Source organism: Anopheles arabiensis, chromosome 3 (assembly GCF_016920715.1).
Source record: "Anopheles arabiensis isolate DONGOLA chromosome 3, AaraD3, whole genome shotgun sequence".
Classification (NCBI taxonomy): domain Eukaryota; kingdom Metazoa; phylum Arthropoda; class Insecta; order Diptera; family Culicidae; genus Anopheles; species Anopheles arabiensis.
The window spans coordinates 70,576,573-70,587,165 of record NC_053518.1 but is presented as its reverse complement, the minus strand read 5'-3'; the positions used below and the strand labels follow the sequence as shown (position 1 = coordinate 70,587,165).

Genomic DNA, 10,593 nt, shown 5'->3' with positions numbered 1-10,593 from the left:
GCGAGGAGGTTGCTGGTGCGGTGTCGATTAATACAATCAATACGATTGCTCGAATTTCAAATCAATTACCACACGATTGCTTGACAGCTTGGCACTTCAGCAGTGTACTTTGGAAGCGAATTTTATGTGTTGGTAATGTTATTCCGTGTTTTATTGAACAACAAACCATATTTATTTCATTTCTGTTTTTTTTTAAATAATTTCCAATAAAAGATTCATATATGCTTTCCACCATCGAGAAATCGCAAACTTTCACTCGCAAAACAACCATTCAGCTGCGGAATACCAATGTTTGTTTGCTTACTATTTCAAATTCTCACAAACGAAAACACACTTTATTCCTCTGTTTTGTTTGTCCACTTGCCTGCACCACTAAATACATTACTTGTCCGTCTTGTCTTTCGGTACAGGGTCACGATCACCGTTTTGCCCCAAAACATTCGCTGCGAGCAAACGAAGAAATGTCTGCCACCTTGTTGTTTGTGTGTGTGTATGTGTGTTGAGATGGTCTGTACGCTACCAGCATACACAAAAGCGGCAGCAGCAGTAGCATATGTTGACCAGCAAGCGGTCGCGTACCGTCCAGCATTCCAGACACGGAATCACATCCCTCCCATCGCCCGCTCGCAACAACCTTCAGCAACGAAAAAGGCGGCGGAACCGAAATTTCTTTCGCCCACCTTTCCGTCCACTACGGGCTGGCCACAAAACTGACCGTTTTTGGGCCCGCGGCATGGGTGAATTTGGAAATATTTGTATACCGAAACAGCGTCCCCGTTGCCTTTTTGTGGGGGGGGGGTAAAGATTTTCCGGCGGCCGAATGTTGTCCGAACTTTGCAAGCCCCATAATCGGAAAACAAAGACATCTTCAAAGCGACAAAAGCGAATGCGATACGGTGTGGGATATACAGCGGGACAGACCACCAGTCGGTTCGGGGTTCGAAGTTTTGAAAAATAATTTTATTATCCTTTCCGGGAGACCCGATGTGTTCTGCCTGCGTAATGAGTGCTTCACCGTTTTTTCGGGCTTCGGTGGCAGAAGGACATGCTTCATTTGCATTCGACTGGGCGGCGGACGTTCGTTTATTGGGTAAAGGTGGGATGAAAATGGTTAAACACTTTTGCGGAAGGCTATAAATGGAAAAGAAGAGCAGATAAATACTTTTTTTTTTAATATAAAAACACAAAAGCGAATGTAACTCTGCGACATGCTGTGAGAGCTCAATATGAAACTCTAAAAATGACATGTTATAAAACGTTAAAAATAATGCGAGACAAAAAAAATGGCCTTTTGTTTGTCAGTTTCCCCGTCGCGGACGAACGGGGCCACACGAATGACAATTAATTTCAGTAATTAATCGCGCCAAGAATAACGATGTCAAAAAATTGGATCCACACGACAACCCATGGCGCGATGCAGCGCGCTGGGAAATATTATCGCTGTCAGCACAAATGCTCCTCCTCCGCCCAACTTTGGAGCACGAAACAGCGGGCTTTTTTGCCTTCTTTTCATACTAAATTTGATGTTTCTGCTGTTGAAAACTCACTGTATAAAACAACTTTTATGTAAATTTTATTAAAGCGCCAGTTGAATTAAATTTGCACTTTAAACCATTCGCAACTCACAACAGCCGCGCCTTCACACCCGGCCTGCAGAAGGACCCCCCAAAAGGACTAAGAACTTATCTTTGTTCGCTGTCCGAAACGTGCATATAAATCACCTGCCACCCATGCCGGCAAGGGCTGGAATGTGGTCAGCCTCCCCGCCAAGAAGCAGCAGCAGCGGCAGGAAACAGTCCAGCCGGCTGACTGATACAAGACATGACGCTGTTAATAGCGTGTTGGGGGTTGGCTCTCCTCCCCCCGAAGAAATGGGGAATAAAAAGCTCAAATAATTCCGGGCGCCCGGGCCTGCCTGCCCAGTATAAGTAAATCATAAATCTGATAAACTATCCTGGACATAATAGGTGTCAGGCGCACCGTTTTCGGCAAAAGGAATATTTATGCTTTCTTTTCCATGCTCGTTTCATCGCCGCTATCCGTTTAGGGGGTGAGCTTTATTTTTAAGCAGTTGCTTTTGAACGACGAAACACCAGCTGTCTATTTCCGATATTTGATTGTCGAACACTCACCGGGCAGACAGGATGGAGCCAACTCGTTTGCTGCGGTTTATTATCGTGCTGGAGTATATTGTGTGCGGTTGTATTATTGTATTATAAAATCGTTTCCGCCTGTCCAAATCGAGATTATGTCACTGTTGTCCAGTGAAGCGGACAAACACAGAAACACAAACCGACAATATTGCAATGCAAAACCGGGTGTCCACCCTGTTCACAAGTTTCATAATAATCCGATTGCCGATTTTACCCGGTCCACGGCAGCAGCAGCAGCCGGTGACTCAATGCAGGGTTTTGTCCTTCCCATGCAAACCCTTGCCATTGCATTGTAGTGTGCATTACGCCACAGTTCAGCGGTTTAGAGATAGTTCATCTGCCGGAAAAGTCATCACAACATCAACAATAGTGCGGACGATAGTCTGGGCGACACACAAAACCATACACACGCTTCATCTATTTCAGCAAAAGGCGCATTGTTCAGCGGTAAAGATGATACCTCACAATATTCTGAACACACACAGCACACCAACAAATGAACAGCTTTTCTCTGCAAATGGCAGGAAAAAGCTTAACCCACGGACTCTGAAGCAGCTTCCTACACACAAGCACACAGGCGCAGCTGGAATCGAATTCTGATTTGCGTTCAGCCACCGGAACTGGATTATAGTTTCCGGTTGGCCCCTTCGCCGGTTAACAACAACAACAGAATCGTTCCAATCCAAGCAACAGCAATTCCAGACCTAGCTTCCCAATCTCCAATGGAAGGAGATCTCCCGGTGTATTATCACGTGGTTCGGGGGAAAAACGAGATTCGATCGAGCGGATATCCGGATCAATTTTTGTACACCCACGAGGCGAACTCCAAGCTTTCAGTATGGAGCGCTCCGGAAATGACAGGTTTGACAGCTGTCATCAGGATCAATGTCAGGATGATGCGCTAAAACCGGGAGTGCACAGGATAGTTTGGTGGTATCCTGATAGTTTTCCGGACAATTTTGGAGAGAGCCACGGAACATTGGGAAACTTTGTAGTTGTTTGCCAACTGTTTGAAACGATTTTCCATTTCCAAAAACCTACGCAAAGGAGCGAAACTTAGCAGCAGTTGTAATCCCATTCGCTCAATAAACGAAACTAAATCAACAGCTCTTGCTGCATCGGAAACCAAATTCAAATTCTAGCACTTCTAGAGTCAATGGACCATTTTACGGCTAAACGGTTTCCCAATTACTACACTTCGTCCACGGGTGGCAAATGCAATGGAATAAATTAGTCGCACCCAGTCGCACATGGCACAGGAACACACACACACACAGAGAGCCATAAAGCGCACACTTTCCCTTCTCATGCCATCTAAGCCACTAACGAAATAAACTTTAAAGCAATCGACCGGTTGATGACATTAAGTCGAATGAGTAGCTTCGGAAAATGCGGTATTAACGAGACATCGCACTTATCGACACCGCGCCAGTGTACGGTTGATCTGCATTCGAATGACATCATTAGTGTACACACTTCCAGCGGCCCAGCTCGGGATTGCGCCACTGTCTCCCTTGTGCAAATGTCCAATCAGTTCCTTTTGGCGCAGTCCACCAGTGGCCGTGGGGATGGGAGTCAATTAAAGTAATTAAACTTTATACTTCTTGTGCTCGCATGAAGCCCGGTATGTGCTGTCTCGGGTGCGATCGTTCAAAATATAACGAGTTTAATAATTACCCAAAGGCTCCTCTGCCTGAAGCTCTTGTAAAACTGCAGGAGTACAACTTTGAATGCAAATAGCCACATTGAGAGTGTTGTGACAGACAGTTCTCGCCTAGTCTAGTAATGATCTTAGTTTGTTTAGTGTAAGAGAAGATGTTGCTAGATCTTGAAAAAGCTTCATTCCTTGTGTCCCTGTCGCGCTCTTAACAACAGTACACTATTAAGTGTTGAACGATTTTCCAGCCCGTTTGCTAGATTGCTCCACCACGTTTAATCCACTTTAAGCAGCGAGCCGTTTGAACTACAAACGACTCATCACCCGGAAAACCCGGAACGCAAAGCTACCGTCAATCAATGGGACCTGATTTTTTGAAGCATATAATTTGTACAATCATGCTCGTTCGTCATGAGCGCAGCAAACAAGGGAAGTAGGCAGAGCGCTTTCTGACGAATTCGAATAATTGTCTGCGACGTTAATAAGCCTCAATAGTCGCTTTATCGGATCCCCTTCGCAAACCGCTCCGACGATTTTGTCACCGAACCAAAGCTTCATTCTCCGGCTGCTGCTGCTGCCGCTAAGCCCGACCAGGTTCAACCGCCAAGCTTCTGGTGCTGGTCTCGAAATTGAATTATGCTATTAGTTCCAGCAGAGCGCACTAATTATTAGTCGTCTTCTTGACAGGGACGCGTCCACACTTTCGCTCCAATAGCCGATCCGATTAGACGGTTGCGAGGCATTGGCCTCCGAATCAATTAACCAGCCAGGATCCAGCACGAAGATGGTGGAATGTGCACAACCGTTTGAGGGGAATGTGTATGTGTGTCTGTCTGTGTGGTTTAATCAGCGCTAAAGACGGACAAGGTAAGAGATGTCTTACTCACTTAAGATTGACAATTTTGCAATGCGATGAACATTGGGAAATTCAAAGCGCATTTTGCTTGATTGGTTCGTAAGTTTAATATCTATCTTTTTCTTACAAGAAAAAGTTTGTCCCAACCTTTTTGAGACGAAAGTTGTATAATACTGAAAATACATTTTCAACAATGCCCCCAGACAGGGACTCGTTATTCGTCCCTAACAACACTCGATAACCTAACGACGCCACACGCGGTGCATAAAAATCGTTACCATACCGCTCGCTCCCTTATTATTATGAATTTGTTTAGCTTTCCAAATCCTCCATCCAGCTCGATTGCATTGCACAACGCGTGCGCCACCGTTCCACCCGATCGTCCGCAGATTATCAGAGGTCCTTTTACACCCTAGCACACGCCCGCCTTGCTTCGCAATACACCGGTTCGGTTGTCATCATCATCATCACCATCGTTGTCAGGCGAATGCTAAAAAGCCTCGTAAAAAAATAAAACAACAACAACAACAACCATCGTTGTCGCTTCGCATCCACCGTGAATGGAATGCATAATAAATCGCTCCACCGAGAGAGAGAGGGTGAGCGGAGTGTTGTCGGGCGCGAGATGCTAAGAAAATTCAGCCATGATGAAAGGAATTCTTGTGCGCAAAGTGCATAATATTGACGAGGCGAGCGCACTATCGGGCGAGGGGGTTTGAGAGTTTGTTAAAATGGGAAGCAGAGCATTGGAACACACCAGAAAAGCGTCTGATGATGGCATCATCGTCACCCGATAGCGCGCTAGCCTTTGGTGCGCACTGTGCCAGTGCTGTGTTAGCTGTATTTGATAAGCAGATGCATAGCACAAATTCTTGTTTGTATTTGCGGTTGAAAGCAGCACTTTCGTTTGTGATTTGTTTTAAGCAGTATGACATAAGTTTTGCACAATTAGTGCTCTAGTTAAACTAACAAGAGTTTGCTTATTAACAAATATTTTATATTATTTGCCACAATTTCCTTTTCCAATGCCTGCATAAAAGCCTTTTCAGCCACGAAAACCTCTTCAGTTGTCCATCAAAGGCAATCCACAAGGCCGGCTCCTTGAAGAGTGTCGTTCATTTTACTCGGTTCGTCTAATTTTTAGACCCAAATCAATTTGATAAGTAATTGTCCCGGTCTCGACGCCTTTTCGCCCACTTTCGCTTTATCTTTTAACCAGCGCGGCAGCTCTTCCTCGTAATTGGTAACAAGGATCCCTCACAACGCTTCGGGACAATCTTGGTCCCTGCTACTGCACAGCACACAAACACACATACACAGTAGGTAATTTGACAAAGTAACCCAAGTGAGAAATGAGGTTCATTTTATTACTTTGCTTTGGGACAGGGACGAGACTAGCCAGCACAAAAACACACGCTCACACACACCAACCAAGACAACGGCAAAAAAAGACTCCTAACGAAGCAATGGCGGTCAATGAAAGCAATAAAAAAGCAAGAAAAGTGAAACCAACAAAAAAGGGACAAACCACACCGAAGGTGTAGTATAGCCTATAAATTGTGTCCTCACTTTTTCTTCGCCGCAGATTGAAAGCGTTCCACATTCAAGGCCCGCTCCATTGTTAATGCATTTAATGTACGGTTCAGCTTCCGCCTTTTTTGCCTAGCCCCTCTTCACAGTTGTCTAATTCGCTTAGTGGGGCTTTCATCCCTTCCATCGAGGTTGCTTTTTTACGAAACACGATGAAGAACCATTCAATTTCAGTTCACATTATGTGTTACGGCCGTTACCGCCGTATAAAGCCCTGCACTGATTGAATGTGAGTTGGCTGGCATGAATATTGGGCCGAATCCATTTCTTACAGCATTGGAATAATCGTTGCCAAGCAAAGCGCTGGAAGCACAAGCTACTTGTTAACAATCGCTGTAATGGGAAGCGACTCATCTTCTGTCGGGGAACTACAGCTTGATGAACCGGAGTGTCGGAATGCTACAAGAAACAATCGGAACGACGCTTTCCACTGTCGTGTGCTATTCAGCGAACCGGAACAAACTTCTTGCATGTCGCTGCTTGTTCGATATAGACCGTGTACTTTGGCGGACTCGTTTGGTACCAGAAAAAGCCCCAATTGTAGGATAGTTCTGATTTCTTGGAACACAAAACATGGCTTGGATTTACACATGGCTAAGGGAGTTGTTCTACGGTTTTGTCGGCGAAGGGGACTAAAAACAATCTTGAGTAGTCGTTGCATGTTTTACACAGTGCTCACTGTATGAGTTAAGTTTAGCTCCGTGTTTTGTCACAGTCAATTGAGAGCAGGTCATACATACTAAATATGAAGAACATCGTACAGATAGTACTGCATCCAATCACTTTGGCAAACGCTTTTCTTTGCATAACTATGCTTCGGTTGCTTCGGTTCTTTTAAAACTTTTATATTCCACAAATAGTTTTGCCTCTAATAAAACGCAACCGTGCATTGTTGGTGCATAGCACCAGCTTAAAAACACCGCTCCCCATGAACTGCAACGAATCTCCTCCTTCACTTCACTGCGCGAGATATGCGAACGGGTTAAGGCTCCACTGGGAAGGAGTTCCTTTCATTTGTTCGTTCGTTTGTTCCGTCCGGGAACGTGTACAGACGAGCGGCGGCCGCCGCCGCTACTGCGCTATCATCATTCAGGTGAAATAAAACAAATTTCACAGCTGATGAATTCATTTCCTTCATTCATTTCCTTTTGGCTTGAGGCAAATTTCACACCTCTTTGCATACTTTTGCGCCCGTCGGGGGGAATGGATTCTATTCACAAACGGTACGGCTAGGTTGCTTGAACGCATGGGACAGGCATTTGGAGGAGACTTTTTTTTAAAGTAAATTTGAAGTTAAACAGAAGTTTTGCTACCAAAAAGACTACTTTAAACACTGTTTTCTTTGCATGCCCCATGGAAATGAGGCAAAACTTGCTCTATACACATTTTGATGTACATTTCTATTCCTTAAGAATAAACAAATGGTAATGGACTACACCTAGTTCATATTTTTTCAGGGTGAAGTTTTACTCTTCTGTTTGTTCTATCCTCGCATACAAACCATTTTTACCGTAGAAGCAAAGCACTAAAAAGCGTTTGGAGAGCAAACTTTCAAGCGAGATTCTTGCGAACATGATGTCATCTCAAGTTTCAAAGCACTACTTCCAGATGAAACCTTGAACGAGATCATGATACGAATAGTTGCTGGGCAGTTTTGTGTTCCGGTCGACCCACATGTGGTCAGCTCGTGCATTAAACTTTGTTAAAGTATGATCACCCACTAAAAAGAAACCCCTTAATTAGTTTTATACTATAACAAAGATTTTAAGGTTGATACATGCACACTATATTTACTAAACAACAAATGTTCATTTCCTCTCAGCGTCAACGTTCATTCCTGGAAGTCCTAAGGTTCATTTCTCGAACCCAACCAAAAACAGAACTTGCAACTCCGCGTGTGAGTGTGTCACTCGCCCATTCATCTCGTTGTCTCTCACCGGGTGAATAAAAACAATTGACAACTCGCCACGCCACGGCGAACATTCTTTCAATCCATCTCCCGCGTGGCCCTTGGCAACGAGGGGACATCCAGTCAAGCGTCCATTATCATTTCCAGGAACAAAATCATCCTATCCTTCGCTTGACTTACCGTCCCGCAAGCTCTAGCCGATGGGCACAGCATTGTCCTGTGCGCTTCACCGCGGGGCTGAAGGTCGCGATTTTTGTTTTGACAAGCACAACCGGTGATGTGCATTTTTCATTCTCGGATAAACTGGCGCTTGCGCCCTACCGAACTTCCCCCCCCCCCCCGCACTTGCTCCACCTTTTCAATTGCGTTCCCGTTTGGCACAAAGAATCGTTTCACTGATCCCAAGCCTCCGATAAGCAGCGCCAATGATGCGATGGAACACAATATTTTCACTACAACAGCATGCGGAACTGTTGGGGAAGAGGGTTGATAAGCGAAAGCGACATCCTTCCCTTGCTTTCTCCCAGGAGAACCTTCTCATTTAAGCGCATCCTCTTCTGAGGACAGCGATGGAGGTTTCGATAACTTTGTTTCAATTTGATTTTCGCTGTCCAACAATGCATAAATCAGTGTCAGTGTTCTTTTAGCAGTAAAGAATAGATTACCGCGAACAGTGAACAGCACCGTAGAAAAGTGATTCCTTTATTCGAGTTTGCAATTGAATTCAATTCTAGCTATTTGATGCATACTATTTACATTCCGCTCGAAGAAAGCGTTTAATGCCATTAAAATGGAAGCAAAAAATAGCGCCCAACTTCAGCAACAGCAGAAACGCAAGAGCTCCTGCTGCTTGATCCATCGATTCATCGCTCGCTATTTGCTTTGCCTTTGCTGCATTCTCCCGCCCAACAGCACCGATAATGGGATAATCTAATGAGATGAAAACAAAAGCTCGTCAAGCGAAAGCGAAAGAATGAATCAAATTATCTTCTGCTAGCGAAATAAAACCATTCATTTGCCAACCATGGTTTGGCACCGGGAGAGCGGTTAGCGGTCACTCACACAACACTCACGCACACGCCATCCGGTCGCTGCGGCACGCAGTTTGAGCAAGAGAGCGAAATTTTCGCGTGCTTTTCCCGCAGAGAGTTCCCTCTGCTCGGTTGCGGGGACGCTCGTGTTTTCCCAGCGGCATAAGAGAAGGTGTATGCGTGTGTGTGTGTGTAGGTGTGTGATGGTTTCCAGAGGACACGACGAGCATCCCGGTGTGGTTTGTTTGAAAACATACAAAACATACTCTTGCTCAAAAATCGACACAACGAGAAAGAGAGCTAGAGAGAGAGAGCGTCCTCTAAGGAGAGCCATTCACTGCGCTACCGGAAAACCAAAATCGACAGAACGCATTCCGAGAGAGGGAAAACATTGGCATTGCAGCGCACGCACGAATCAGTTTCGCCATATCTTGCCGCGAGGAAAGTCCGGTCGCGAGAGATCCGCTGAACCCCGCAAACCGAACACACTCGAACGCGTCTTACGTCGATAATTACCGGAAAGCACGCCGGGAAACGCCGGGTTTGTTTTTCCGAGGTAGGAAAATAACGGACGGAAAATAATCATTTTCCTCGAGTAATTGTGTTACTATTGTTGTGAAATACATTTAGAAACGATAATCGTGAAAAGATTTTGAGGTAATATGTGTGTCCTTTTTTTAAAAGTGTTGTGTTTTCCATGGGAAGCCCTAATCGTCTTTTCCTCTTTGCGTTTACCAACTGTAAAGACCTTTCCAGCATTTTTCAACATGATTACTTCTGTCGGTAAATCCGTTAAGATAGGTTCTGTTATTCTTTTGTGTGCGAAAAATAAATGTGAAAAAAAACGTTCGCCATGCCTGGCAGAAGATAAATAGCACGTGCAAAAGGAAACGCGCTGTCTGTTTTCTGTACATTTCCACGAGCGGCACACACCGCTGTTGGGAAACTTTTCCACCGATAAGTTTCCGTCTCCAAGGCAAACGAATTTTGTGTCCGTTTCAACCAACACGTTTGTGAGTGTGTGTGTGTGTGTGTGTGTGTGCTTCCGTATACCATGTGCTTCAAAGTGTCCCTCTGGTAGTACGCAACCCTCTCAAAAAAGGAAAAAAGAAAATGAGTTCAAGGATTAGCGCACTTGATCCTGTTGTGCGGAGCAGCTGAGGGGTCGGATTCTGCCGCTTACAAAACACAACACACATACAAAGAGAAGATCTCTAATCCTGTGTAGCCGTGACACTGTGCGCGGGTGAATTATTGGGCATCGTGAAGCACTTGCCCACCCCTTTGCATATTTCACATGAAGTAGGCGAGTGAGCAATGTGGTGAAAAGACGATCGTCGGCTGCTATTGTGTGATGTTTTGCACCGAATGGTGGGTTGAACTTTTTTTCTGCTTCT

At 45.0% G+C, this 10,593-nt stretch overlaps 1 protein-coding gene across 3 annotated transcripts in view; it reads left to right on the top strand.

Annotated features, from left to right (window-relative positions):
- Nucleotides 1-9,609: 9,609 nt before the first annotated feature.
- The window catches only part of LOC120902047, a 61,062-nt gene continuing 60,078 nt past the window's right edge, over nucleotides 9,610-10,593 (top strand). For 2 of the 3 annotated variants that reach the window (XM_040310522.1, XM_040310524.1), the window contains exon 1: nucleotides 9,610-9,752. The gene's annotated coding sequence lies outside the window, so the exon portion shown is untranslated. Of the gene's footprint in view, nucleotides 9,854-10,593 lie in introns of all 3 variants that reach the window. The other variant, XM_040310521.1, reaches the window with a different exon arrangement.